Source organism: Heteronotia binoei, chromosome 13 (genome assembly GCF_032191835.1).
Source record: "Heteronotia binoei isolate CCM8104 ecotype False Entrance Well chromosome 13, APGP_CSIRO_Hbin_v1, whole genome shotgun sequence".
Lineage (NCBI taxonomy): Eukaryota > Metazoa > Chordata > Lepidosauria > Squamata > Gekkonidae > Heteronotia > Heteronotia binoei.
This window is the reverse complement of record NC_083235.1, coordinates 10,672,728-10,685,216: the sequence shown is the minus strand read 5'-3', so window position 1 is coordinate 10,685,216 and position 12,489 is coordinate 10,672,728. Positions and strand designations below refer to the sequence as shown.

Genomic DNA, 12,489 nt, shown 5'->3' with positions numbered 1-12,489 from the left:
AAGGGCAGCTGTAAGTGTTCTCTCAGCCCCACCTACCTCACAGGGTGTCTGTTGTAGGGGAGAAAGATAAAAAAGATTGTAAGCCACTCTGAGACTCTGAAATTCGGAGTGGAGGGCGTATTTTTCGCTCCATAAGACGCACCTGAGCATAAGACGCACCTAGTTTTTAGAGCCGTTTGTGTGAATTTAGAGGCATTTGTGTGAATTTTTTGCAGTATTCGCTCCTTAAGACGCACACACTTTTCCCTCCACTTTTTTGGGGGGGGGAAAGTGAGTCTTATGGTGCAAAAAATACTGTAAATCCAGTATCTTCTTCTTCTTAACGTTAGCACTGGGGTTGTCCGGAAAACACTAGAGCAAAGGTGTGTCTGCCCCACCCTACTGAGAGAGTTAATTTCTAGAGATCCCCAAAGTAAAGTTGTTACAGAAGGAGGAACAGCCTTTCCCTGGGACAGAGACCAGAAAACAGATGGCAGATGGGAGAGTCATTTGTTTCTTTTGCCCTGCTAGCGGCCAAAATCCAAAAGAGTCGATAGTGTGATGACTCGGCCGACCACAAGACATTCATCATGCGAGGGAACGTGGCAAAGACCTATTTTCAGCCACGGTTCCCCTGTTATCAACTGCGGAGAGGCTTACAATTTGTTCCAAGAGACTTCAGTGTGGAATCCGGAGCTCCGTGCGGAACGCCACATAACCGTTTGCCCTGTGACCGGAGGGATAACCTTTCCTGTAGGGTTGCCAACCTCCAGGTGGGACCTGGAGATCCCCTGGGATGGCAACTCATCTCCAGACTACAGAGATCAGTTCCTCTGGAGCAAATGGGTGGGCAGAAACCCCTCTGAGGAAAAGATGTTCTCAGTTTGGCCGGTGCTTGAGAAGAAATAGAGCAATTAACAGACTTCAGGTTCACATCATCATTCTCCCATTCCGACATGTTTATTAACTTTTGCTGTTTTCCCACACAACTTATACTATCCAGACCAAACCGTTATTCTTTCAATTTGTTAATTTCACTCTTTTGCCATTGGATCCTAACTTTATGCCATGTTGCATGCTTAACATAAGAACATAAGAGAAGCCATGCTAGATCAGGCCAATGGCCCATCCAGGCCAACACTGTGTCACACAGTGGCCCCCCCAAAAAAACAGGTGCCACCAGGAGCTCCACCAGTGGGGCCAGGACACTAGAAGCCCTCCCACTGTGCCCCCCCAAGCACCAAGAATACAGAGCTTCACTGCCCCAGACATAAGAGAAGCCATGTTGGATCAGGCCAGTGGCCCATCCAGCCCAACACTCTGTGTCACACAGTGGCCAAAAAAACCCAAGTGTCATCAGAAGGTCCACCAGTGGGGCTAGGACACTAGAAGCACCCCCAAGCACCAAGAATACAGAGCATCACTTGTCCCAGACATAAGAACATAAAAGAAGCCATGTTGGATCAGGCCAATGGCCCATCCAGTCCAACACTCTGTGTCACACGGGCCAAAAAACCCAGGCGCCATCAGGAAGTCCATCAGTGGGGCCAGGACACTAGAAGCCCTCCCACTGTGCCCCCCCAAGCACCAAGAAGACAGAGCATCACTGCCTCGGACAGAGAGTTCCACCAATACGCTGTGGCTAATAGCCACTGATGGACCTCTGCTCCAGTCCAGATGTTGACCCATGCTTGGGAAGAAATAGAGCAATTAACAGACTCCAGGTTCACATCATCACTCTCCGATTCCGACATGTTTATTACCTTTCCCTGTTTTCCCACCCAACTTATACTATCCAGACCAAACAGTTATTCTTTCAATTTGTTAATTTCACTCTTTCGCCATTGGATCCTAACTTTGTGCCATTTTGCATGCTTAACCCTTCCCACAACCACCAGCTATATGTAGCACTGCTCACTGTACCCCATTTCATCGTCTGATGAAGTGTGCTTCTAGCCCACTGAAGCGTACATTCTCAATAAAACTTCGTTGGCCTTCAAGGTGCTCCAACTTTGTTCTGTTAATGTCATACAGTTCTTCCTACAACAACTGAGTTCACAATGGTGGCCACCAGTGCTTTTTAAAAGCAGGAACACATAGGAATGCAGTTAACAGAAGAACATAAGAGAAGCCATGTTGGATCAGGCCAGTGGCCCATCCAGTCTAACTCTCTGTGTCACATAAGAACATAAGAGAAGCCACGATGGATCAGGCCAATGGCCCATCCAGTCCAACACTCTGTGTCACATAAGAACATAAGAGAAGCCATGTTGGATCAGGCCAGTGGCCCATCCAGTCCAACACTCTGTGTCACACAGGGGCCAAAAACCTCAAGTGCCATCAGGAGGTCTACCAGTAGCGCTAGAAGCCCTCCCACTGTGCCCCCCCCAAAGCACCCAGAATACAGAGCATCCCTGCCCCAGACAGAGAGCTCCATCTATACCCTGTGGCTAATAGCCACGGATGGACCTCTGCTCCATATGCTTATCCAATCCCCTCTTGAAGCCGGCTATGCTTGTAGCCACCATCACATCCTGTGGCAGTGAATTCCACGTGTTAATCACCCTTTAGGTGAAGAAAGACTTTTTTTTTCCAGTTCTAACCCAACAGCTCAGCAATTTCATCGAATGCTCACGCGTTCTCATATCGTGAGAAAGGGAGAAAAGTACTTCTTCCTCTACCTTCTCTATCCCATGCATTCTGGCTGGCTTGGTGTCAGGGGTTGTGGCCTGATATGCAAATGAGTTCCTGCTAGACTTTTTCTACAAATGCTCTCTCTAACCTGTGAAATCTTGTGAGCAAAAATTCTACTTTGGGAGCTCCTGGCATTAAAGATGTGAGCTCCTGCATAACTTATTGTGCTCTGGAGTCATCCTTCCTGAGCTAAGACTAAAATGCGTGAGCTGGAGGCTAAAACACTGTGAGCTATCTCACACTAACTCAGCTTACAGGGAACAGTGAAGGCCACTCTGACTTTCTGTTCTCATCTGGGGCACCCCAGAATTGTTTTATTTATAAGGGGTTTTTTTTTAAATCGCCGCTCACCTGAAGGGGCTCGGGGTGACTTGGAACATAAAAACCGACAAGGTGAAAGCTAATAACAAATATAAAATATTCAACTACGTGGTTACCCTCATGCCGCTATTAGAACAGTCCAAACATGTGGTTATCCTCCAAAGGCCAGCCTAAACAAGTCAGCCTTGCATGTCCTGCAGAAACTAAGCAAGTGTGGCAGGGCGTGAGTTTCATATGAGAGCGCATTCCACATCATAGGGGCCACAACTGAAAAGGCCCTTCCCCTGGTGATTGCCACCCTGTTGTAGAATTAGGGTGACCATAATGTCTGAAGGCCAGCCAGGGACAACGGGGGGTGGGGGGGGGAGGCAGGGGTGCGCGCGCGCAGAGCGCGCCGCCGGAAACAGGAAGTGACGTCACTTCCGGTGACGTCACTTCCGGCGACGTCATGCCACCACCGGAAACAGGAAGTGGCATCACTTCCTGTGACATCATTTCCCCCCACGTCACCTGCCGGAAACGGGAAGTGACATCACTTCCTGTGACATCATTTCCCCCAAATGACATCATTTTCCCCAAATGCCACTGCCGGAAACAGGAAGTGACTTCACAGCACTTCCTGTGACGTCCCCAAAAATCCCCCAAATATCACCGCCGGAAACAATTTTGTTCTCAAATCCTGTATATACTTCATCAGTATATGGGATAAGGCACTTTCTCAACTGTGCTGCATAATGCAGCCTATTTATTTTGTCCTGTTGGCTCTGTTGGCTCTATCTGCGCCACCTTCATCACTTTCGGGGTGTGGATCCCCCAGTGGGGTGGTCTCCCGACTCCCTCCGCTGACTGTTTCTGATAGCCCTGCGCCCCCTCTTTCATTTGATATGTGTCCCGTGCGGGTGCCACCCTCCCGCCGGGAGATGCCGCAAAATGAGCCCCCTTGAGGCTTATGGCGGCAGGGCTCGGGGGAAGCGAGCTAGACTGCTGTTCTTTTGAGGGGTTATAGAGTGTTTCGAGTCCGTCCCTGTGGCATCCGTCCCATCGTTGTGGGACCCAGGGGGCCGGCGCAGCGGCACGCCGAAGCAGCCTGTCACTAATAACACAGGTCGAGATGCAGGACAGGAACCTGGAAGTGACCAAAAGGCTGCTTCAGCGTGCCGCTGCGCCGGCCCCCTGGGCCCCACAATGATGGGACCGATGCCACAGGGACGGGCTCGAAACACTCTATAACCCCTCAAAAGAACAGCAGTCTAGCTCGCTTCCCCCGAGCCCTGCCGCCATAAGCCTCAAGGGGGCTCATTTTGCGGCATCTCCCGGCGGGAGGGTGGCACCCGCACGGGACACATATCAAATGAAAGAGGGGGCGCAGGGGTATCAGAAACAGCCGGCGGAGGGAGTCGGGAGACCACTCCACTGGGGGATCCACACCCCGAAAGTGATGAAGGTGGCGCAGATAGAGCCAACAGAGCCAACAGGACAAAATAAATAGGCTGATTTATGCAGCACAGTTGAGAAAGTGCCTTATCCCATATACTGATGAAGTAAATACAGGATCTGAGAACAAAATTGCACTAGAAGACACAAACACAAAGCTCCCTTACACTGAATCAGTGCTTGGGTCCACCAAAGTCAGTATTGTCACATAAGAGAAGCCCTGTTGGATCAGGCCAGTGGCCCATCCAGTCCAACACTCTGCGTCACATAAGAACATAAGAGAAGCCCTGTTGGATCAGGCCAGTGGCCCATCCAGTCCAACACTCTGTGTCACATAAGAACATAAGAGAAGCCCTGTTGGATCAGGCCAGTGGCCCATCCAGTCCAACACTCTGTGTCACACTTAAGAACATAAGAGAAGCCCTGTTGGATCAGGCCAGTGGCCCATCCAGTCCAACACTCTGCGTCACACTTAAGAACATAAGAGAAGCCCTGTTGGATCAGGCCAGTGGCCCATCCAGTCCAACACTCTGCGTCACATAAGAACATAAGAGAAGCCCTGTTGGATCAGGCCAGTGGCCCATCCAGTCCAACTCTCTGCGTCACATAAGAACATAAGAGAAGCCCTGTTGGATCAGGCCAGTGGCCCATCCAGTCCAACACTCTGTGTCACATAAGAACATAAGAGAAGCCCTGTTGGATGAGGCCAGTGGCCCATCCAGTCCAACACTCTGCGTCACATAAGAACATAAGAGAAGCCCTGTTGGATCAGGCCAGTGGCCCATCCAGTCCAACACTCTGTGTCACACTTAAGAACATAAGAGAAGCCCTGTTGGATCAGGCCAGTGGCCCATCCAGTCCAACACTCTGCGTCACATAAGAACATAAGAGAAGCCCTGTTGGATCAGGCCAGTGGCCCATCCAGTCCAACACTCTGTGTCACATAAGAACATAAGGAAGGAAGGAAGGAAGGAAGGAAGGAAGGAAGGAAGGAAGGAAGGAAGGAAGGAAGGAAGGAAGGAAGGAAGGAAGGAAGGAAGGAAGGAAGGAAGGAAGGAAGGAAGGAAGGGAGGGAGGGAGGGAGGGAGAAAGGGAGGGAGAAAGGGAGGGAGGGAAGAAGGGAAGAAAGAAAGGAAGGAGGGAAGGAAGGAAGGAAGGAAGGAAGGAAGGCAGGCCACCCCCAACCGCCAGCCCCCCCCCGCTTTCGGCCCCCTTACCTACGGCGGTGGCGAGTCCAGCGGCGGCGGCAGCGGCGGCGAGTCCGGCGGCGGCGGCGGAGAGGCCTTTCCGATGCCCTCCCGGGCCTCCGCCAGCACGGGGGGGGGGGGGGTGGTAGAGGCCGGGGAAGCGTCGGAAAGGCCCGCGGGGGTCGCTGGAGGGCCTCCAGCGACCACCGCGGGCCTTTCCGACGCCCTCCCGGGCGGAGGAGGACGGGGGGTGGGGGTTTCCAGCCCCGGGAAGCCTCGGAAAGGCCCGCGGGGGTCGCTGGAGGGCCTCCAGCGACCCCCGCGGGCCTTTCCGACGCCCTCCCGGGCGGAGGAGGACGGGGGGTGGGGGTTTCCAGCCCCGGGAAGCCTCGGAAAGGACCGCGGGGGTCGCTGGAGGGCCTCCAGCGACCCCCGCGGGCCTTTCCGACGCCCTCCCGGGCGGAGGAGGACGGGGGGTGGGGGTTTCCAGCCCCGGGAAGCCTCGGAAAGGCCCGCGGGGGTCGCTGGAGGGCCTCCAGCGACCCCCGCGGGCCTTTCCGACGCCCTCCCGGGCGGAGGAGGACGGGGGGTGGGGGTTTCCAGCCCCGGGAAGCCTCGGAAAGGCCCGCGGGGGTCGCTGGAGGGCCTCCAGCGACCCCCGCGGGCCTTTCCGACGCCCTCCCGGGCGGAGGAGGACGGGGGGTGGGGGTTTCCAGCCCCGGGAAGCCTCGGAAAGGCCCGCAGGGGTCGCTGGAGGGCCTCCAGCGACCCCCGCGGGCCTTTCCGACGCCCTCCCGGGCCTCCGCCGCCACCCGCCCGGCCCCGTGCGCGGGCGGGGAAGGCGGCGAGTGAGGGAGGGAGCGTCCCTGCGCGTGCACAGGGCGATCTGCGCACGCGCAGGGTCGCTCCCTCCCTCACTCGCCGCCTTCCCCGCCCAGGCGCGCGGCCCCCGGCTCTCTGGCTGGCTAAACCGGGACCTCTTAATGGTCCCGGTATACCCAGCCCGGGAGCCGGGAATTGGGGGCCAGAACCGGGAAAGTCCCGGGAGACCGGGACGGTCTGGCCACCCTATGTAGAATGTAGATTCAGATTTCCACTACAACATGCCCAGAGTGCCAGATAGAGTTCCACTAATCCTGATCATAGTACATATTTGCACTAACCTGCCTTAATATACACGACACAGGCCCACAGTGGTCTTTGAGGACAAAGAAAGCAAGCACATTGCATATCACAAATCCCTTTTCTCCAGAAAGAATATGTTATCATCATGTTCTGTAAACATCTTCTAAGAGAAAGTAAACATCTTCCCTATCCGGAGACATATCACAAAGGTAGAAGTTTTGCCTCTTACACATTTTCTGGAATTAGGCCAAGTGCCCACTCAAAGACGACAAAGAACTTGAACGAATACCAATTTGCCCAATCTCCAGGAATCTCTCAACCTGGAGTTGACAACCCGAGTTCCGGTGATACGGCACAAGCGCTCGCTGCTCACCTGCAGGGAGGCAGGCAAACCAGAAGGGATGGCCCGAAAGTGGTTCCGGTCCAATCGCAAGTAGATTAGTCTGCTCAGGGGCTTGAAAGCAGTGGGAAGCACGTTGCCGTCATGAAGATGGTTTCCCTCCAGTTCCAGGGTGAGAAGCTTGAAGAGGCCTACAGAGAAGAAAAGCGGAGAAAACAAATTCCAAAGAAATACTTCCAGAGGAGCTGTTTAAAGGCAAAATTGGTGGTCACCACACAACAGAAGTCCGTATAGTCAAAGCGATGGTATTCCCAGTAGTAACGTATGGCTGTGAGAGGTGGACCATAAGGAAGGCCGAGCACAGAAGAATAGATGCTTTTGAGCTGTGGTGCTAGAGAAGAATCTCGAGAGTCCCTTGGACTGCAAGAAGATCCGATCAGTCAGTCCTCAGGGAAATCAACCCAGACTGTTCCCTGGAAGGTCAGATGCTGAAGCTGAAGCTCAGATCCTTTGGCCACCCAATGAGAAGGGAGCACTCTGTGGAGAAGACCCTGATGCTGGGAAAGACGGAAGGCAAAAGAAGAAGGGGACGGCAAAAGATGGGACGGCTGGACAGCATTACTGATGTCACAAACACGAATTTGAGTAGACTTTGGAGGATGGTGAAAGACAGCAGGAGGGCCTGGCGTGACTTTGTCCATGGGGTCACAAAGAGTCAGACTCGACTGCGACTGAACAACAAGAAACACAGGAAAGCATGGTGTGTGAGCTGGGCAGGAATTCACAGAAGCAGAGTTCTGGAAGCTCTAAATTTGATAGTGCTCTTTCTTTCTTACCCAACCTCTCCAAATACTTGCTTCACTTTGCTCCATTGTTCAAACCCCCATGAGAATTTTTCTGAACTCTTAAGAGCTGACAAAGTTTCGAATATTTTTCCCCACAAAAAAATGGGAAAATAACCAAAACGTATCAAGCAGACAGATGGAGAATCTTCCTCATGCCACTGGGGCCACATAGGAGAAAGTAATTTTAAAAGTACACTGTTCCCTCTCCGCTGCAGAGTCTTGTGAGCAAAAATTCTACCTTGTGAGCTACTGGCATTAAAGTTGTGAGCTCCTGCATCAATTATTGTGCTCTGGGAAAATCCCTCATGAGCTAACATGAATCTACGTCAAAAACAGGCTAAAAATCTGTGAGCTAGCTCACGCTAGCTCAGCTTAGAGGGAACACTGGATGAGAGTAAGGTTTTCTTATGACAATTCTAATTCAAGAAGCATTTTAAGGTCTCTGCTCACGACCTGAGTTTGATCCCAGCGGAAGCTGGTTTCAGGTAGCTGGCTCAGGTTGACTCAGCCTCCCATCCTTCCAAGGTGGGTAAAAGGAGTCCCCAGCTTGCTGGGGGGGAAAGTATAGATGATTGGGGAAGGCAATGGCAAAACACCCCGTAAAAAGTCTGCCGTGAAAACATTGTGAAAGCAACGTCACCCCAGAGTCGGAAACGACTGGTGCTTGCACAGGGGACTACCTTTACCTTTTATAGCACCAATACTTTGTTTAAAATTGTTTTAAATTATAATTGACTGTCTTATTGTTCTATATTTGAAACTGAGATGTTGGTTTTTATATGATTGTTAACCGCCCTGTCCGTTTGGAATGGGCAGGATATAAATGGAAAGTAAATAAATAAATAAATAAATAAATAAATAAATAAAAAGATGCTGAGTTCATAGAATTTAGTACATCTTCCGGTGAGGTCTGGGGTGCCCGGCATATGCAAATGAGTTATGACAATGAATTGTGCTAATGAGCTCCGGCACCTCTTTTTCTACGAAACGATCCCTGTGTGTGAGTGGGCGTTCTTGCCAAGAGATTCTGTCTTGAAGTGGAAAGCTTGGAAAAAAGCAATTTTGAAGATGTGGATATATTGGAGGGCAGGCATTTAAAAATGAGCACAGCCTCTTTCAATGTGATGGCTGGAACTCCAGTTGGAATACAGTCATGCTTCTTACACCCTTGCTCCTGGCTCCAGGAACTTCTCTGCATATTAGGCCACGCCCCCTGATGAAGCCAATCCTCCAAGAGGGCTCTTAGAACAGGGCCTACTGTAAGCTTTAAGAGGGGATTGGATAAAAATATGGAACAGAGGTCCATCAGTGGCTATTAGCCACAGTATATATATATGTGTGTGTGTATACACACACACATATATTGGCCACTGTGTGACACAGAGTGTTGGACTGGAGGGGCGACTGGCCTGATCCAACATGGCTTCTCTTATGTTCTTATGTGACACAGAGGGTTGGACTGGATGGGCCATTGGCCTGATCCAACATGGCTTCTTTTATGTTCTTCTGTGACACAGAGTGTTGGACTGGATGGGCCATTGGCCTGATCCAACATGGCTCCTCTTATGTTCTTCTGTGACACAGAGTGTTGGACTGGATGGGTCGTTGGCCTGATCCAACATGGCTTCTCTTAAGTTCTTATGTGACACAGAGTGTTGGACTGGATGGGCCATTGGCCTGATCCAACATGGCTTCTCTTATGTTCTTATGTTCACCCCTAAAAGTCCCCAAATATTTCCTGAATCGGACCTAGCAACCTTAGCCCCCAAACTTCCAGGAATTTTCCAAACCAGATTTGGCAACAAAAGCATTACCAGATTTTCCCCTCCACCCTCAAAGGAACCTTTTAAAAAACAAAGGAAGCCTCCCCGCACCACACACACACACACACACACACACCTCGGAAGTTGCTTCTTTGCAGGCCTTCTAACTTGTTGTCGTTCAGCTTTAGTTCCTGGAGAGAAGAAGGCAAGGCAGGGATCGCGGTGAGCCGGTTCCCGTCCAGATTTAAGCGCTTCAGCTTGGTGAGATTCTGTACGGGGAGAAGAAGATTCAGGAAACAACAATTTAAACTGCGGTAGTGGCTGGTGAACAGCTTTGATAATAACCCAGACACAAATCCAGGTATTGCTTTCTCGCAGGTGGGCAAGATTAATGGTTCAGCGACACACCTGGCACTGAAGAAGAAGAAGATATTCAGGGAGGTGACTGAATAAAACCTGCCCCTGCCATCCCAACTACTGGTATTCCGAGGAGTTCTACCATCCCCAGTCTGCTTAGCTTCCAAGATCTGACAAGATTAGGCTTGCCTGGGCTATCCAGGTCAGGGCATAGAAGATTGGTTGCCTGTTGCCTGTGAGCAGCGCTTTAAAAGAAATCAACAGGGGCTCATTTGCATATTAGGCCACACCCTCTGCCCTGGGAACAGGTGGCTGCCACATGGCAGGTTGGGCCAGCAGGAGCCCTGGCCAGCCCAGGTGGAGCTCTGCTCCTGTGGGCTCCAGCTAGGGTTGCCAAGTCCAATTCAAGAAATATCTGGGGACTTTGGGGGTGGAGCCAGGAGACTTTGGGGGTGGAGCCAGGAGACTTTGGGGGCGGAGCCAGGAACAAGGGTGTGACAAGCATAATTGAACTCCAAGGGAGTTCTGGCCATCAGATTTAAAGGGACAGCACACCTTTTAAAATGTCTTCCTTCCATAGGAAATAATGAAGGATAGGGGCACCTTCTTTTGGGGCTCATAGAATTGGACCCTCTGGTCCAATCATTTTAAAACTTGGGGGGTACTTTGGGGAGAGGCACTAGATACTATACTGAAAATTTGGTGCCTCTACCTCAAAATACAGCTCCCTCAGAGCCTTTGAAACCTCCAGATCAATTCCCCATTATACCCTGTGAGAATCGATCTCCACACAGGAAATAACGAAGTGCTCAGCAGACGTTTCCCTCCCTCCCCACCCCACCCCCCGCCGTTTCTGGCGACTCTGAAGCGAGGGAGTGGCCTCTCTACTCACGAGTTGCTGCCAACTTCTTCACAGCAACACAGACACCCCATCCCAAGAGGAAGCCTTTCAATCGGAGACTGAAGCCTCCGGAGGTGCAAAGGCACATGGTCCTCTGAGGGAGGGGATTCCCCCCACCGGCCAGCTGACTGGGGGCGGGAAGGAGCCTGGGAAAGCAGAAGAACCCCCGCTGGGACCTGGGGATTGGCAAGCCTAGCTCCGGCAGAAAAAAGGCCCTGCCTGTTAATGTGTACATAAATGGCTTGAAAGGAAACTGAAGTTTTGGGAAAGACAGTGCTGTTCCAACCCCTTCTACCTAGCAAAATGGCCTTTCCCCTCTACTCATGTCATGACCCTGGGCCTAGCGAGGCCTGCAGGCCCAGGGACGCCTGTTTAGGAGTTAATGGGAAAAGCCTACATTTCCCAGGATCCCTCCTGTCCCTCTGATTGGGTGGCAAGGTTCTGGAGGGAAACTGGCCCAGAGAGGGGTGGGGGGCCTGGGAGGAGAACATAAAAGGGCCAAGCCCAGGCAGGGGGTGTTCTTTGCCTGGAAGGCTGAGCTAGAGGCAGGCTTTAGCCTGGAGAGCTTGCAGCAGGGGAAAGATCCCTCATCCAAAGCAAGGGGTGAGTATTGGTTAGTAGAGCAGGGACTGTATAGTTAAACACGTCAGGGCTTTTGTTTCTTTGCACCAACCTTTACTGTTTTCATATTCCCTTTAGCACTAAATCTTTGTCACCCACTTATTATTTCAGCACTGTAAATAAACTGTTGTTGTTATACTCCTTGGGTCTTCACGTCTCCTTGGTCACAATTAGGAGGTATCTATTAATAAGGAGGAGACAGGGGTGGTTGGGTGCTCTGGGCCCTCCATGCAGACCCTTTCCAGAGCGGTAGCAGCCAGTAGAAGGCCCTGCTAGGCCCGGCTGTGGGACAACGCACCTGAAAAGCTTCCGGGTGTAGGCTTGAGGAATCCAGCTTGTTTTTGCTGAGGTCCAGCCACTCCAGATTGGGCAGACCCGAGAAGATCCCGGCTGGAACGTGGGTGATCTCATTCTCTAGGAAGCACACAAGATGGAGAGTGAAGCACAAGGTTGCCAAGTCCAATTCCAGAAATATCTGGGGCCTTTGGGAGTGGAGCTAGGAGACTTTGGGGGTGGAGCCAGGAGACATTGGAGGTGAAGCCAGGAGCAAGCTTGTGACAAGCATGATTGAACTCCAAAGGGAGTTCTGGCCATCCCATTTAAAGGGACCGCACACCTTTTGAATGCCTCCCCTCCATTGGAAATAATGGATAGGGGCACCTTCTTTAGGGGCTCATAGAATTGGACCCCCTGGTCCAATCTTTTTGAATCTTGGAAGGTATTTTGGGGAGACACACTGGATGCTATTCTGAAAATATGGTGCCTCTAGCTCAAAAAACAGCCCCCCCCCAGAGCCCCAGATACCCGTGGATCAATTCTCCATTATACTCTATGGGAATCATTCTCCATAGGGAGTAATGGAGTGCCCAGCAGACACTCCAGGCCCTTCCCCCGCTTCAGGGTCATCAGAAAGCCCTCCCCC

At 51.8% G+C, this 12,489-nt stretch overlaps 1 protein-coding gene across 1 annotated transcript in view; it reads right to left on the bottom strand.

Annotated features, from left to right (window-relative positions):
- The window catches only part of BGN (biglycan), a 163,132-nt gene extending 151,534 nt beyond the window's left edge, over window positions 1–11,598 (bottom strand). The window contains exon 1 of the mRNA XM_060252488.1: window positions 11,592–11,598. The gene's annotated coding sequence lies outside the window, so the exon portion shown is untranslated. The remainder of the gene's footprint in view (window positions 1–11,591) is intronic.
- Between the last annotated feature and the right edge of the window lie 891 nt (window positions 11,599–12,489).